Source organism: Trachypithecus francoisi, unplaced genomic scaffold (genome assembly GCF_009764315.1).
Source record: "Trachypithecus francoisi isolate TF-2019V2 unplaced genomic scaffold, Tfra_2.0 Lachesis_group3, whole genome shotgun sequence".
Lineage (NCBI taxonomy): Eukaryota > Metazoa > Chordata > Mammalia > Primates > Cercopithecidae > Trachypithecus > Trachypithecus francoisi.
Genome location: NW_022681468.1, coordinates 108,689,966 through 108,707,726, shown reverse-complemented (window position 1 = coordinate 108,707,726; position 17,761 = coordinate 108,689,966). Strand labels below are relative to the sequence as shown.

The window sequence follows — 17,761 nt, the reverse complement described above, 5'->3', positions numbered from 1 at the left end:
GGAGTGCCAGGAAAGACAAGGGGTTTGGGAGGCATGAGGCCCTAGATAGGCTTCTGAAAGCAATGACAATCCACCATAGAGAAAACCTGGCTACCATCATGGGTTCAAAGTCTGTCTCCACTACCTATTGTCTAAGAAGGTCTGAGCTCTTCATTCACCATCTCTAAGTCCCTCATTTCTCACTTGTAAATGGGGATACAATAGGGTCTGATTTTAGAGATGCGATGAGGATTAAGCCAGATGACACGTGAAAAGCTGCAGTGCTGAGCCTGGTGTTCAGTGAGAGCCCAGTGCCAACAGCAAGGGAGCCATTAAATCATGGAAGGTGGACCCAAAAATGCAAAGAGTTGACTGTCATTAGAGAATGCTAATGGAGATCATAGAGCAATGTGGAAAAATGTTTGGCTTATAATATTGGGTAACACATGAAACAAACACTAAATCATGTAAAATTGTTTACACAGGTGGATAGAGCATGGAAAAGAAACAACGAACAACAAAAGCAGTTGGTTTGTTAGAGTGATGGAATTGTGGAGGGCTTCCTTTCCGTTTTTATTCCTTGTATTGTTATGATATTTTTGTATAGTAAATATGCAGGAAGAAATGAGTGGTCTCAGAAGGGGAGGAGGACTCACTCATAGCAGGAACTGTGGCAGAATCTTCTAGCACTCAGCTATAGCCAGCTCTTCCCTTTTTTGGGGACCATCATGTTTGACTATTTCTGATTAGTAGATTGTGGGAGGAAATGAGTGTGTCCCTACTAGGTTGCAGCATTTAATTGCCAGTGCAAAGCCTCCTCACCTTCTTCTTGCCCTGCCAGGTGACCCAGGAGGCCATGGATTCCAGATGGTGCAGCCATGCTGTGGTAGAACCTCCATCAGCCTCCATCAGGGTCCTTGAAGGATGTGTGGAGAAGAGCCCCCTGCTGACCCCCTACTGGTCATGTAAGACTTGAGCAAGAAGTGGATTTTGTAGCATTCAGCCACCGATATGTGTTGGTTAAATTCTGCACAGTATAATCCAGCCCATCCCATGTCCAAACCTCTGCTTGCTGCAGCAATGTGTGCTGAGTTTTCCTTAGACGGATGTGGACAGGCAGATGCCTGAGTCTCCTGTGTCTTAACAGCTCAGTTATGCTTGACTGAAAAACCTGGTCCTTGCTTCTCCCTGGAACAGCTTCTCAATGCTGCTCACAGAACTTTTGAAATCTGGTTTCTAGCTTTGGCTCAAGGTCTAAAGAAACCCCCATACCCCATGCACAGGATTTAGCTGAAATGCTACAAAATAGCAAGGGAGTGACTCAAACTACATGTAAGCAGGAGAGCCCACTGAGACATCCAAGCCTTGCCCAGAGGCTCAGACATCACAGTGGGGTTCTGAGGAAGTCAGAGTCTTCCTGGGATCAGAGAATTCAGAGTTATGGTGTGAATATTTGCTGTTGGCTCTGATGTGGGTCCAGTTACTTCCTGCTGCCCACAGTGCACCTTTTCCCCAGTCTTGTCATCTTAGTACCTTGTCCTCGGTACCCTTCAACTCTCACTGGTTAATCTGAGCCAGGGGCACACTCTCCTTCCTCGAATTGAGATGACCTTGGTTAAAGAGAGATGTTAGGAATCAGCCCTAACCAGGCTTTCTCTCAAGTCAGTTCTACCAGGAGAGAATTAGGAGGCTGCTGTCCAAAGTTTTGGGTGCTGAAACCAAATATGCCTAGATCTTGGAAACCAAATATTTCTGAATCTCTCATCTTATAAATCTGAGCTGCTGCTGCTTCTGCTCCTCCTCCTCCTCCTCCTCCTCCTTCTTCTTCGATGAAGTCTCACTCTGTTGACCAGGCTGGAGTGGAGTGAAGTAGCTCAATCTCTGCTCACTGCAACCTTCTGCCTCCCAGGTTCACGCGATTCTCGTGCCCCAGCCTCCCGAGCAGCTGGGATTATAGGCGCACGTCACCACGCCTGGCTAATTTTTGTATTTTTGTAGAGACAGGGTTTCCCCATGATGGCCAGGCTGGTCCCAAACTCCTGACTTCAAGTAATCCACCCACCTTGACTTCCCAAAGTCCTGGGATTACAGTTGTGAGCCACTGCACCTGGCTGAGATTCTTTTTAAAGTATAATTTACTTCAAGTTATTTAAGTTATTATTTTACTTCACATCCAGAGGGATGAGAAAGGAAAGAAGTAACATGTTTCTAAGAACCCTAGAATCATTATTTTATTATGTCTGAAGGGCAATCCATGGTTTAGAATGAATAAAAACAAACTAAATTTATAAAAATTGCTTACAATGACTTATTTATTTTTTAACAATGAATTTTGTTAGAGAGATAGATTTTTGAAGAACTCAGTGAATCTGATGACTAGCGCAACATTATAAATTGTGTTAAATGAAATGTTATGGCATTTGTTCAGCAAGTCACGAGACTTTCATATCAGATAAAGAAACCAAGACACGAGGAGTAAGTGACATCATCAGGTTACAACAGTAACAGATGTGGAACCTTACCTAACATCCAGCCTCTCCAGCAGCGGGGTGGCTTTGAAGGGGTAGCCCTGACTGGACTGAAAGCTCCTGGAGGGCAGGGGCCCTGTCCTATTTATTGCTGGAGCAGTAGTCATGACAGTGCCTGACACATAGAGGTAAATGCTGACTGAGAGAATGAGTGAATGAAGGAGGATGTGGTCCCTTCCAGGTTCAGTGACTCAGTTAAGCCAGTGACTCAGTTCCCCTGGTGGGGGCAGGGATGAGAGTGAAGGGAAGCCTGTGTTGTCTGTTGAATCCACTCCAGGCTGCAGTATCACTGATGCTAGTGGCCATCTGCCCATCCTCCTACTGACTCCATACATCAGGCAGCATTGGTCCCTTCACGGCACTGATCAGGAGCAAGCCAGTGTTTGTAAGGTAGATTTGCTTTTAGCTTTAGAGGTTTGAGAGAAGGAGGTTTGCCTTCTCCTTCTGTATAATATGAGCTCTGTTACATGGGATGGAGGCAATCATTCTTCCTTCCCAAATGCTATACGAGTCAGAGCTACCGAGCCACAGTAAATGAATTCAAGGCTGTCATTCTAAGCCACTTCCCTCAAAGTGTCTGTTCTTTTCTGTGTGATTGCTTCTCAGTAAGTCCTGGATTCAAGTTTAGCCCTCCTGAATGAGATCTAGACAGAAGATGTAAGCAAATACTTAAAATATGTTTTTATCGAGGTAAAATATACACAATGTAAATAACCATTTTAAGTATTTTGAAGTATACAATGCAGCGGCTTTTAGTAAATTTGCAACGATGTGCAACTATTGTCATTATCCTATTCAGAATATTTTCATCACCCTTCAACAAAACCCCATAACCATTAAACAATCACACCCTATTCCTTCCTCCCCAAGCCCTAGCCTCTGGAACAACAATGCATTTTGCCTCTATGCATTTGCTTGTTCTGGACATTTCATATAAATAGAATCATACAACATGTGGCCTTTTGTGTCTGGCTTCTTTCACTTAGTATAATGTTTTCAAGATTGATGCATGTTATAGCAGGCATCATTGCTTTTTATGGATGAGTAATATTTCATTGTATGGATATGCCATACTTTGTTTATCCATGCATCACTTGGTAGACATTTGGGTTGTTTCCCCTTTTTGACTATTATGAACAAAGCTGCTGTAAACATTCGTGTGCTAGTTTTTGTGTGGACACCTGTTGTCCATTCTCTTGAATCCATACCTATGCGTGGAATCTCTGAGTCATATGGTAACTGTATCTCTAATTTTTGAGGAACAGAAGCAGGTTCTTAGAGAGCATAAAGGCGCTTCCGGCTGGTGGAGCCTCAGGGACTATTTAGAGCCTTCCAGAGAAAGGAACTTAATCTCCATCCGACCCCTCTCAATCATTCCTGCTTCAATATCTTTGTTAAGGCCTCTTCCCAGTTGTCAGATGTCAGTTTCCATGACTCTTTTCTGTTCCAGGCTCTCCCAGGGCCACTCCCACAGTGATCTTCCTATAGACTTACCATAAAAGTCTCTGAGAACTCCAAGTGTGGGTCCTAAGACCTCAGCATCACCTTCAGTATCACCTGAGAATTTTCATTTTTGTCTGCAATGCCAGTTCGTGAGCTACACCCCAGATCTGCTGAATCAGAATCTCTGGGAAGGCTGGGCTTGGGCCATCTTTGTTCTAACACAATCTCAGAGGATTTGCATGCACCATGAAGTTTGAGAAGCTTGACTCTGAGGAGTCTGTGCTCTTTGGGATCTGTGCCACTTGAGGCAGAGAAAGCTCAGATCACTGGGCTCTCATTTCCTGCTTCAGCCCAGAATAGGTGACCACATTAGTGTACATATTTGTGTGTGTGTGTGCATGCAGGGCATAGGGGGACTCTGTCGAGAGGTGGTGCTGAGATGCACCTGCTCCCAGGAGAGATGATGCGGGTTGCTGACACCACAGGAGCTCCGATGCTGCAGAGCCCTAGTCTACTGTGGACTCTCCTTCCTGCTGGAGTCTGCAGTTGCTCCTACTTCTCTAGGAGCTCGGTACCATCACAACTCTGTCTCTTGGGGTTTCTGTTGGAGTGGGAGATCCCTTGGCTTCCCTCCTGCATTGCCTCCAGAGACAAACATGCTGGCTGTTTGCTTTAACGAGCTTCTTTTGATCCTCTTGGTAAGCAGAAGGCTGTGACAAGTGGCAGGAGGTGGGTGGAGTGGTGGTTTCCAGAGCTCACGGAGTCCTTGCAGTCCAAACCCTGGGACTGTGGTTCCTGACTGTCCTCCTTGTGTGTGGGTCAGGACGGATGCTTCTGCCTGCCTGGATCACTGTGGTACACTGAAAAGCACTGAGGGACCCCACTCTGAGAAGGAACCTTTTCCTATTCACTCCTCATTCATCCTCCTGATGGTCACAGTGCAGCTCCAGGCACTGCTGGCATCTCCCCACATCTTCTAACTCCAGGCTCTAGACCTCAGCTTTTCCTACCTGATGGGATGCACTTCTAATCCAAACAAGCTGTGTCCCATGAAGGAAAGGCCAGACAGAAGAGAGGAAAAACTGGGAGATGAGACATATAAAAAGCTTTGAACCTGAGACAGAAAGGGAGAGGAACTGAAATGAAATCTCAAGCCACTCAATCTCTGTCTGTGATCCATCCCTGTCTTCATCCCCATTCATTCGATGGTTAATGAATGCCATCGAAAAGGGTTAACCAGGCAGTGGGAGGGTGAGCCTCATAGATATTCTTTACTGTGCATCCCACCACCACTGCTGATGTCCTCAGGATGACCTGCCTCAGGGGCCCGGCTTTCCAGACTGCAGGATAACACCCTGCCATCTCCAGCCAGGGAAGAGGGCAGGACCCCTATTTGTGTGCATCTGCTATTTCCTGTCACTGTGCCCAGTAACACCATATTCCCCACAAGCCTACAAAGGGATGGTAAAGATTTTCCTCACTCTCATTTTATCTTTTTCTTCCCTAGCCACACACATATGTATCTGTTCCCCAACCCCCATTCAGTGAGTATCTACCGAGTTCCCATTGCACATCTGGCAAATAATGAAGGCGCTGTCCCTGCTCTCGTGGAACTTCCAACCCATTGGGTTAGAGTGATATTCAAGAAACATTTACACACTATCTGGTTACAATTGCATTAAGTGGGTGATGGAGAAGAACAGAGTGCTGGGGGAAGATATGTTAGGAGATCTGACCAAATTTGGGCATTTGTGGAAGCCTCCCGGAGGAAGCAATATTCATGCTGAGACTTGCAGCATAAGCAGGAGCCAGGACAGCAATGGGGAAAGGGCAGACGCATAAAGGAGTATGTGCGAAGGGCAGATACACATAGGAGTGTGTGCAAAGGCCCCGAAGTAATCAGCAGTTTGGGGTAAAGGAAGAACTGAAGGAGGGCTAGGCTGGAGTGGGTGTGGCAGGGAATAAAGCCAGAGTGGTGAGCAGGAGTCAAATGCCAATCACCATGGAGGCCTTGACCCTATTCTAAGAATAATGGATGGCCTAAGGAAGAAGTGACATCTTAAACTAGCATAGGGAGAACGTACTAGTTAGCATGATGGATGCAGAGGTCAACGCAGAGGCACAAGATGATGGACCTGAACTTGGGTGGTGATGGGGACAGATGACGTAGAAGGAGGGATGTGTGGGAGTGGAGCCAACTTGCCAATAACTACTTGTAGGGGTCTCAGGAGAGGTGCCTCTCGGGGACAGTGCTCAGGTTTGTAGCTTGAACAATTGGGCAAGGGTGAGGCAAGGAGCAGAGGGACTCATTTGCTGACTTGGGAGCAGGTTTGAGGTGCATTGCACCATGAGTTCAGACTTAATATGTCAAGCTTGAGATGTCTGTGAGATGTTCAAGTGGAGATTCTATGGATGTGATTAGATGCACAGAGCTAGAGCTCAGGAGAGAGAGAGAACTGGGGGATGCTGTGGGTAACTGAAGTCATGTACCAGGCTGAGATTGCAGGGAAGGGATCAGAGTCTACAGGGAGGGGTGGCCAGAGGGCTAAATCTGGGACACCAGTGTTTAAATACTGGGTATACAGGGAAGAATTGGCTAAGAAGATGGGCTGGGAGTGACATTGAGGAGCCAGGGAAACCTTGGCAGAAAAGCGTTGCCCAGAACAACGGAGCCTCCTGCAAGAAGGAAGGAGTGGCTAATGCGATAGAAACCTGAGCAAATCTAGTATCAAGGGGACTGAAAAGCATCCTGGGGGTTAGCAACATTAAGGTCAAGGATGACCTTCACAAGAATAGGTGCCTGCCATGAGTGAGTGGAGGGAATCAGATAAAGGCAGGTTTGTGGAAGATGTAGCAGGATGCTAAAGGATGTCCTGTCTGGTGGCTTCTATCTTCTCTACGAAGAATGAGGCAAGTTTATTCTCAAAGAGTGAGGGAGTCAGAGGAGAGGTCAGAGATTCAAAAGGGTGAAAAAGGGTTCAAGTATGTATTAGGGAGAGGTGTTTGTCAGAGGTTAGCGTTTTTGGCAACAAGGTTTGGGGATAATGAAAAGATTCCCCATCAATGGCCCTCAGCCACCGTACACTACGCATACCAAAACCAAACAGACCCCTCTCTCTTTTCACCCACCCTTCCCAGTTTCTTATCTGGATCCTTGGCACCACCACCCAAACCATGTTTCTAAGGCATACACTGCAGAGTGAGCCTAGATTCACGCCTCCCTAACATCATGATTGCAATCAGACCCCAAGGGCAGCTGACATAAATATCACCGCCCACTATCCCAGCTCTCCCTCCAATACCATGCTGGATCCACCCACTTCCTTCTCTGCTACATCAGGATGCTGGAAAAAAATCACGGGGAAGTACAGAGCTTTTTGTAACAGATACCCATGTACCTGCCACTTATTTAATGACTACTAACATTTTGCCTTATTTCTCTTAATTTTTACTTTTTAAAAAAAATGCAGTAAGTACACTGACATCCTTGCCTTCACAATGTTTGTGTTTCATCTGATTCATATTTTTAATAGATAAAAGTCATATTGTATGAGACTTAAAGTATGAGAATTTGCCCCTTTCTCATGTACCGACTGGGTCGTCTGGTGCTGTGAGCATAGTCCAGCTGGTCTGTAATGGGGAACAGGAAGAGGCCGTGAGACACCACACCGCCCAAAATCCCAATTCTTCATCCTTCCATGTGTCTCATCTAAAGAATCCACAGAACCAATCTTCTTTTGACAATTCAGTTCAGGTGTAATTTAGACTCAGAGTTGGGGCCTGCTTGGTTCCCAGACCCATACTCTTTCCTGCCTCTACCAGACCACCCAGGAGAATGACATGGCAAAACGTCACAGTCTCAGCTGCCTTCAAGGCTGCAAAAATTATGAGTAGGGTGTGCAAAGGTACCTGGGTGCCATTTCCACAGAGCTTCTGGGCCAGCGGAGCAGGGCCTTAGGTCCCACCATCCTGGTGAGCACAGAGGTCAATGTTTCCATATGACAATGGAAGCAGCCCGAGGGTCTACAGCTTTTGCTGCCATTGCAGGATGATTAGATATTTAGGATCTGGACTAGGCAAGATACAAAGCCCCTTCCAGCTCTCGCTGTGTTATAGCCCTCAGTTTGCACCTCTTCATGCATATTCTGCGGCTCGTGGGAGCTGGAAGCCTCAACCGCCAGTCGTTTTCAGCACCAGACCATATGGTGGAAGGAACAACAAATTCCCAGCGTGGCTGATCCAGCACAATATGCTTTTTGCTCAAGTGGAAGAACTTCCATCATTCCAAATTCCACAGAAGCAAGTCACATAACACGTATTTCACCCTGTAGGTAGGCACAGGGTGGTCTAACCCAGATACTACCTGTCATTCAGAAAATAGAAACTAAAATCCCCAAACTTTTATTGAGTAGCTATTGTATGTTAGGTGCTTCTAGGGCCATAAATATGAGTAATACTGGCCCTGGGTTTGAGGTGTTCAGGAGCCAGCTGGAGAGGCAGACACACAATCAAATAACATTTAGCAGCAGGGCATTAAATTCTGGACAATGCAGAAAATAGAGCACAAGACTGTATATTACCAATCCCCTAGCTGCATCTCTTCAGCTGCCCTGTCACTCTGCTCCCTTCCTTGCTAATGTTGTCTATATCTTCCACACACTACTCACTTTACTAAAATCTTGCTTCCCACTCATACCACTTCAAAAAGCTAATTCCACCAAGGATATCAGTGACTCTAAATGTCTCTCAATCTAACGGGCACCTCTGTCTCTCCTTTCCTTCCTTCTTTTCTTTCTTTACCTCTTGTCAATATCTAGCTCAGTTTCCCTGTCCTCTTTCTTTCATTGATCTCATGCTGTTTCCTGTAGCTTGCTTGCTTTCCTCTCTGTTCTCTCTCTTAGCCTCCTTGGTTGGTGTGTACTTTTCTGTAGGGCTCAATGGTCCCAGGGCTCTGTTCACTGCACACTCTTCCTGCCTCGTCAGCTCACTATCGCTTGGTCACTTTGTTCATTCTCAAGGCTCCAATGACCATCCTGTGCTAAGAATGCCCCAACTCCCCGCCTGAGACTCCCATCTGGTGAACATCAGGCCCGCATACCCAATGACAACTTGGATGAATGTGGGGCAGCTCTACCTCCACTTGTCTCAGACCCAACTCATCATCTTTTCTACACCTGCTCCTCTTCCTGTGTTTCTTATCTTTGTGGGTGGCATCGCTCCCCATCCATTTTCTCAATTCAGAAGTGTAGGAGTCATTCACGAGACCTATTTTGTGCTTACGCCGCAAGCCCTCCAATTTATCCACTCCTCTCTGAACCATCAAGGTCCCTCACCTGCCTCATTGCCCCCAGCTGTTTTCTTATTTGCAGGCTGGCCCCTCTCCATTCCTTTCTTCACTGGGCAATTGAAGCAATTTTTAAAAATGGAAATTAGATCATATTATTCCCCTGCTTAAGGTCTTTAAATGGCTCCAATCTCCGTTGTGGTAAAGTAAAATCAATTAATATAGAAGTATTTTAGGATCTTACTGAAATCAATGTTGAGTCCTTTTTTTATGCCTAATTTTGACTCTTTTATGATAAAGTCATAAGGAGGAAATTTCAAGACATGGAGATACAGAGATGAATCCAAGGAGTTTTCTACCATCCTCTTTACCTTCTGCCATAAACAGCTTCAAATGACATTCAGATATTGCCCACCCTGGCTTTGGTCAGCTGTGCTAATTTGATTCAGTTGTTCTGAATAATTTTTTTTTTAAGTCTGAGCAATTCTGGATACGTATCTTTCGTTTCTGGAGGGAATGGTCACACCCAGAAGGTTTTGCCTGCAACTGGACAGCTGCCTCAAAAATAGAAAGTATTTTAAGTCCTTCATTACCTTCCCAAGGCAAAAATGGTTGATAATCCATGATGACATTTAACGATACCTTCATTACTTCATAGGAGGTGGGTTCGGTGGGAAGGGTCTATTCCACGGTTTATAATAGACAGAAAGCTACCATAATTTCTACACTAAAAGATTTCCTGCTGGTTTTATAAACATTGCATGTTATATTTGCTGCAATATGTGAAATATATCTTTCCTAAAAATGCATACACATATTATGTCATGTGATATGGTTTGGCTGTGTCCCCTCCCAAATCCCATCTTGAATTGTAGTTCTCATAATACCCACATGTCGTGAGAGGGACCTGGTGGCAGGTAATTGAATCATGGGGGCAGTTATCACTCATAGTGATAAGGAATGAGTTCTCACAACATCTGATGGTTTTGTAAGGGACTTTTCCCCTTTTTGCTCATAATTCTCCTTGCTGCCGCCAAGTGAAGAAAGACATGTTTGCTTCCCCTTCTGCCATGATTGTAAATTTCCTGAGGCCTCCCCTGCCCTGCAGAACTGTGAGTCAATTAAACCGCTTTTCTTTATAAATTAGCCAGCTTCAGGTATGTCTTTATTAGCACATGAGAACAAACGAATACACTATGCCTTAAGTTCAATGACAAATCGATAATGTCTTTTCACAGGAAAGAGAAAACATTATTAACAGCATGGTGAGTGCTGGGGACACAGGCCCGTGGGAAGCTGATTCCTGGTGCCCCAGGAGGAGCTTCAGGCCTTTCCACAATCTGGCTGCTGCCACCTCTCTGACCCCATCTGCTGCCTCTTTTTCTCTTCCACTCTCTGCTCTTGCCACAGCCATGCAGGCCTTCCTTCAATTCCCATGAGAGCAGCCGTGCTCTCTGCTCTCTTGATCCCTCTGCACGTGCTCACCAACTCTGCTCATCCCTTAGGTGTCAGCTGAAGTGCCTCTTCTTCAAGGAGACATATCTGAGCCCTGCTCCCATGGAGAACGAGAGAATGCCCAAGAGTCAAGCCCTCCCAGTCAGACCTGGCATAGAGTAAGCACTCACCATGTTATAATCATCATCGTAGCACTTGAGCCACTCACTTTAATTACGTGTCTGAATTTTGCTAGATGGGAAACTCCCAAAGAGCAAAATTCATGTTTCTCTTTTTCATGGCTACATCTTTCATGAAACCCAGCAATTAGAACATGGTAGGTGCTCAATGCATAGTTTTTGAATAAACATAATAAATACACAAGCAAATGAATGAATAAATAATTGAATAAATTATTGTGGCTATGCCAAAGTGTAGGAAAGGATCTGTGGTTACTCTGGTCAAAAAAGACATCTTGGAGAAGCTGAAATTCAGCTGAGTCTTAAAGGGTAAGCAGAATTCACTTAAAGAGGAAGTGAAAAGATGCCTGCAGAATGGGAGAAAACGACTGCAAATTATACTTCAGATAAGGAACTTGTATCCAAAATACACAAAGAACTCACAATGCAACAATAAAAGGACAACCCAATTTAAAAATGGAGACAAGATTTGAATAGACACTTCTCCAAAGGTATATGTAGGTGTATATTCACACAAACTAGACAAAATGAACAACGAGCACATGAAAAGATGATTTCATCATTAGGCATTAGGGAAATCCAAATCAAAACCACAATGAGATGCCACTTATTTTGGCATCAATTGGATGCCAAAATAAGAAAAGATGGACAGTAAGTTTTGGCAAGAATGTGAAGAAATTGAAACCCTCATGAACTATTGGTGGGAATGTACAATGGTGCATTCACTTCAATAAACAATTTTGCAGTTTCCCAAAATATTGAACATAAGAGTTAATATCTGATGAGAAATTCCACGCCTAGGAATATACCCGAGATTGAAAACATATCTCCACACAAAAAAACTTGTACAAGCATGTTCATAGTAGCACTATTGATACGGTTTGGATGTGTGTCCCTTCTAAATCTCACATTGAAAGGTGATCTCCAATGTTGGAAGTGGGGCCTGTTGGGAGGTGCTGGGTCATGGGGACAGTTCCCTTATGAATGGCTTGGTGCCTCCCTTCTGGTAATGAGTGAATTCTCTATTCATTCACACAAGATCTGGTTGTTTAAAAGAGCCTGGAACCTCTGCTCCCTGTCTTGTCATGTGACACATCTGTTTCCCCTTTTGCCTTCTGCCATAATTGAAAGCTTCCTGAGGCCTCACTAGAAGCAAATGCCAGCACCATGCTTCCTGTACAGCCTGCATAACTGTGAGCCAATTAAACCTCTTTTTTTGGTAAGTTACCCAGCCTCAGGTATTCCATTATAGCAACACAAAATGGACTAAGACAATTATTAACACTAGCCCACACAATGGAAACAACCCAAAGTCCATCAGCTGACGAATGGAAGAACGAATGTGGTGTATCCATACAATGGAATGTTTGGCCACAAAAAAGGCATGAATTACCAATACATACTACAACATGGATGAATGTTGAAAACATTCTCTGTTAAAGAAGCCAGTTGCAGAAGGCCACATATTGTGTGATTCAACTTATATGAATTGTCCAGAATAGGAAAATCTGTAGAGACAGAAAGCAGATCAGTGGTTTCCAGGAGCTGGGGAACTGGGGAGTGACTGTCAGTGGGTATAGGGTTACTTTTTGTGGTAATAAAAGTAAACTGAAATTAAATAGTGGCAGTGAAACTGTCCCTAATAAAATTTTATAAAATCAACTAGGGAAAAAAATCCTACTAGGCTTGCAGCACAATCAGCAGTAATCAGCAATCCACTTTACCCTTTGGCCTGCTTCCTTGTAGCTAGCTGCTTCTTACTACCCCAGGATAACATAGCCCTGTCACAAGGCTCTTTGCTCCTTTTCTGTTATGTAAAGTCTAAGACATTATAAAATAATAAGCATTCTGTTTTGAGTTTCTCATTTGGGTCCTGCATACTGATAAAACTACCAGTGCCAACTGGGCTGAAGGGCCCAATAGGGAGCTGACTTATGGGAAAATGCAGTTTCCACATTCTAATACTTTTATTCCCTTTATCCCAACCAATCAATAACCCCGATTTTCCAGCCTCTTTCCCTCCATGATCCCCTTGTAAACCTTTGCCCAGAACTCCCTGGGGAGATGGATTTGAGGCTTGAGGATTCCTCCCATCTCCTCACTCAGTGGCCTGGAGATTATTCAACTCTTTTCTGCAAGCCCTGTTGTCTCAGTGTATTGGTCTGTTGCTACACACTGGATGTTCAGACCACCCACTGGATGCAAACTGGATGCAGTGGAAAGATGAACTTCACATTCCTGTAACAGTGATGGCCAAAGAACTCTACGAATAGACTAAAAACCACTTAGCTGTATACTTTAAAAGGGAAAATTTCATGGTGTGTGAATTATATCTCAACAAAGCTATTACACACAAAAAGAAGCAGTGATTAGGACAGTGTGGCAGGTATGGTATGGGATGAGCTTGGAACCAACTCATAGTAGGTTGGGGTCTGTGAGGTCCCTTGAAGAATCTTATTATGACAGTGATAACAGTTGAGTGTGGCCTGGCAAGACACACTTGACACACTTGACCAGGATGCATAGGGAGGGTTTGGAATGGGAGAAAATGAGGACCATCTTTCAGTGACTAAGGATATCTATTTGTAATCAGCTGGGCTGGAGTTTGAGTGGCATCTTGTTTGCAGAATTGAGTAACTTCCTGGTCTTGGCCTTAGCACCATCTGCCATGTGCCAGACTGAAAAGGCCTCCCAGGCACTGAAAGATGACTCACCCCTCCCCAGTCCTCACGATCCTAGAGAAGCTCTATTATTTCTCATTTACTTTCTCATCAACACCATCTGGGGGCAGCCTGGCTTACAGCCATTTTCCCTTGAGAAAGACCCTGGCAGTGTGTCGGTCCCATGGGACCTGGCCCCTGGCCACAGGCTGATTGGTCACCGCTGACCCCAGCTGGGGCACCTGATTCTCTGTGTTGGGACTCTGAGACACAGAGAGAGTCACAGGTCCAGTCTGTCTGTGGCAATGGCATCGAAACCACCCTGCAGCACCCAGGCCTCTGAAACCACCCTGGCTCCCCGCTTCCTGAAGCTGGGTGTTCAGCTCTCCTTTGGATGCCATGAGCTGCCTTCAATTCTTCCACTTTGGCTGCATGGGCTAGAGAGGTTTCTGAGGCTTCCAACAGGAGCCACTGTTGGAGCCCTGTGTGGACAGAGGGACAAGCTTAGTCACCAAGGAAGCCCAATCTCAGGGACTGGGGCTACTGAGGAGTCACCTCTGGCCTCAGTGAAGATAAAGGTGACAAATAGTATGTTTTTGGAAGATCCCTCAAGTTCTGTTTCTCTCTAAGGCGCTTTCTATCTCTGCATTGGTCACCAGGAGGGATAAGGGTCAGGGTGACACCACCTCAGGAAGGGGGAGTTGGGAGTAGCTGTCCTTTCTGGTCGGGGCATCGTGGAAGGGACAAAGGGGACATGTGGTTGACTTACGGGTCATCATTTCCTTTCTCCAGGTTCAAATCCTGGATGTGGGGGAGTGACGAGGTCCTGAAAGCTAAGGGGCTCCTGCTTCTCTTCCTGTCTGAGGGTCTGACAGGAGACTGTGCCCAAACATCTCCCATGCTGACACACGGGCCTCCTCTTGGCTCTTCATTGTGAGGGAAGTTGCCCCAGCACTGGCATAGCAGGAATTTCACAGGCCAGTGTGCCAGGTGCAGACACGGATGCTGGGATCCTTTTGGGGAAGGTCTGCTGCCCACCTCTGGAATGTGGCCACTGCTGTTGGCCCCTCGGGGATAGCCTCAGCCTCAGAGACCCACCTCACCAAGGGTACAAAGACCCAGCCAATGTCAGCCTGATGCTGTACAACTCTGATGATACTTCTCACCCTGCAGTGACCAGCTTGGTTGGCAGGGGCTGTGCTGGGCCTCAGCACAGGATGACTTCCCTAGGCCTGTGCCTGTCAGCTGTAACCCCTCATCAGCATCGTGCGAACCCCAGCTCCATTTCAGCATCTGCTTCTGGAGAACTCACTGGCAGCATCAGAGGGTAGGCATGTGGTGTGGGTGCACGGATGCCTGGGCACAGAATGTGTGCCACACACGGGCATGAGCTGTTACTGAGGCTGACATGGATGGAGAAAGGGGACAAAATTACCACTCTTGTTCTTCCAACTCAGCACAGCATTCCCTCTGCTCAGGCTGCCAAGACCTCTGACCTCCAGTGTCCAGTAGAAGGAAGGCACAGGAGTGAGATCTGCAAGGCTGAGATTCACCTACCAGGCTGTTATAAGAGATGAATGGGGATTGCTTAAAGGGACGTCAATGTCACTGACATCACCCCCTGCCCCCCTACGGGAGGCTCATAAGGAAGATTAAATCATAAAGTGCGAAGAGATAGATGTTCTTTGCACATCTGAGAGACCCCCACACATATTCAACATGTAAACTCATATTTTGAGCCATGTTCATGAGATTTTAAATGATTTTATCTACATAAAGTACACATGTGCTGTGGGGCATCTCTGGAATAATTTTCCTCCTGTTTCTCTAGGGAACGTGCAAATAGATAAAAACTTCAGGCTTCATGTCCCTTGCCCACACTAGAGACCTGGGGCCTCTCAGACAGGTCATCTACAGTATTTCTGTTGACTCATTTCCATTACTTTGCTTTCAGAGAGACAGAGAGACAGAGAGAGAGAGAGAGAGAGAGAGAGAGAGAGAGAGAGAGATTGATTGAGAGAGATTGAAAGAGAAGAAGGAGTAAAGTTATTCTCTAATGATATAAATTCTCTAATGATATATAAAGAGTGCTTAGAAGCAGGCAAGCATGTGGTTCTTGCAACCCACGGGAAGGGGACATGGAAGGATGCTACCAAGGCCAGCCTTGGCAGGCCCAATGCTCATTTCATGGTGAAATTTTGCATATTTGTCACTTTCCTTTTTTGCAAATCTCCCAAGGCTAGGTCCCCTGGGAGGAAGGGCCATGGACCCATCATGATAAAGTGTGATGGTGCCACATGTGGCCTCCCTGCCATCCTTCTTGGGCACACATTTACACCTGTCTGGTGGAGTCTTTGCAGGAGGCTGGCCCACCCTGTACCTCCCGTCTCACTCTCAGGAAGGGTGTCCCCCTCTGCACCACAAATCCAATATCTTCAGGGAGCTGCCCTGACCCACGGCGGACTTGTTGCAGATGTGGTGAGAGTAAGAGGCAAAGCAAGGCTGTTCATGTGGGTGAGGGGGAGAAAATTTGGCCTAAGGCTTAGATTGACCTAAATAAAACCAGCTCTGTGGTGTGTGGGGAATTAAAATTTTTTGTGTGTGTGGTTTTTTTTTTTTTTGGTCGGGGGGACAGAGCCTCACTCTGTTGCCCAGGTTGGAGTGCAGTGGCGCGATCTCGGTTCACTGCAAGCCCTGCCTCCCCAGTTCACGCCATTCTTCTGCCTCAGCCTCCCAAGTAGCTGGGACTACAGGCGCCTGCCACCATGCCTGGCTAATTTTTTGTATTTTTAGTAGAGATGGGGTTTCACTGTGTTAGCCGGGATGGGCTTGATCTCCTGACCTCGTGATCCACCCGCCTCGGCCTCCCAAAGTATTGAGATTACAGGCATGAGCCACTGCACCCAGCCGCTAGGGGAATTAAAATTCTTGATGAAGAAGCCAAATTAAATTTTTTGATGAAAAAGCTTATCAGGAGTCAAAAGTGAACTTAGTTACGTTGCTGGGGTTCACTGCAAGGCAATCCTTTCCTTTTCCAGGCCCAGGGAAGATGCTGCCCAAAGTGACACATTGAGGGAAGAACGAAGTTGGGGGTGGGGAGTCATTCTTGGTTGTCTGATGGCCGATCTGGTGAGAGTTTTAGCTGGAGGATTTGTAGCCAAATTGTACGATGTAAATAACAGACCCTGACATGTAGGGGAGGATGAATGTCAGGACCAGAGTCACCAAGCGTCTCACAGAGGACCTTGGACACTGTCTCCAATGAGGCTTATACATAGATGTGTTGCATTTGTCTGTCATTTTGGTAAATGTAAACATTTAAGATGTAATATAATTTTCCTAAACTCATTCTGAAACTTTTTACTTTCTTCCATATATGGGGTAAGAAAAAAAAAAAGGGAGTTGGTTCAAACCCTTCACAACAATGAGGGGTCCTGGCAAACTATATTCTATTAATCAGTCTTCAAGTATTCAAATATTCATATAACCACCCACTAGGTACAAATATGAACAAGAAACATAGATTATGTAAATTAGACATTTGAGTCCTTTTAAATTAATTTCCGATCCATATGGGTCCTGTTGTTTTAAGTTTCAACCAAATGATATAACTTGTCATTGGCCCACTGTGCTGTTTCCTTTCTCTGTGAGTTGCAGCAGCCCAGGAGTTGGTTAAAGGCCAAAAAAGCTTCAGGGTCTCCATGTGCAGGTGGCAGCTCTGTCCTGATGGGAGCTACCTGGTCCAGGCTAGACTCCTCAGCACACCTGTTTGTGACATTCAAGCAGGACCAGGCAATCTCTCTTCTTGGGAAGTGAGAAAAGAGGGTTTGGTAGACAGATGACCTTGCCTAACCTCATCCTTTAAGGAGTATGTTCAAGTGTCATCTGATGATGGATTTGGTGGCAAGAAAGGGGCTCAAACTCAGATTTCCTGGTTCCTGTTCCCGTGTACTTTCCAGGAAACACTGTGCAAGTTCTTACAGCTCTTATGAACTTCTCAGTTAAGAATTCGTGTGCTATCCCCTGACTTCAGTTCTCTAAGCAGCAGAGCCCAAGTCTGTCATTTGTTAATGGTGTGCCCAAAGTGTTGTTACTCTAAAGGGAACACTTCCTTCCCTAGATGGAAATTATATTCCAATTCTGAGAGCATCCTCGCCTTTCAATTACCACCCCCGCTAGCTTGCCTGCTCTTGTTCCCACACACCCTGCTCTCTGGCCTGGTAGAAGGTGACC

The 17,761-nt window shown here is 45.7% G+C and overlaps 1 long non-coding RNA gene across 1 annotated transcript in view; it reads right to left on the bottom strand.

Moving 5' to 3' along the window:
• Positions 1-510: 510 nt before the first annotated feature.
• The window catches only part of LOC117071580, an 89,130-nt gene continuing 71,879 nt past the window's right edge, over positions 511-17,761 (bottom strand). Inside the window, exon 3 of the long non-coding RNA XR_004432363.1 lies at positions 511-3,151. This is a non-coding gene — a long non-coding RNA (uncharacterized LOC117071580). The remainder of the gene's footprint in view (positions 3,152-17,761) is intronic.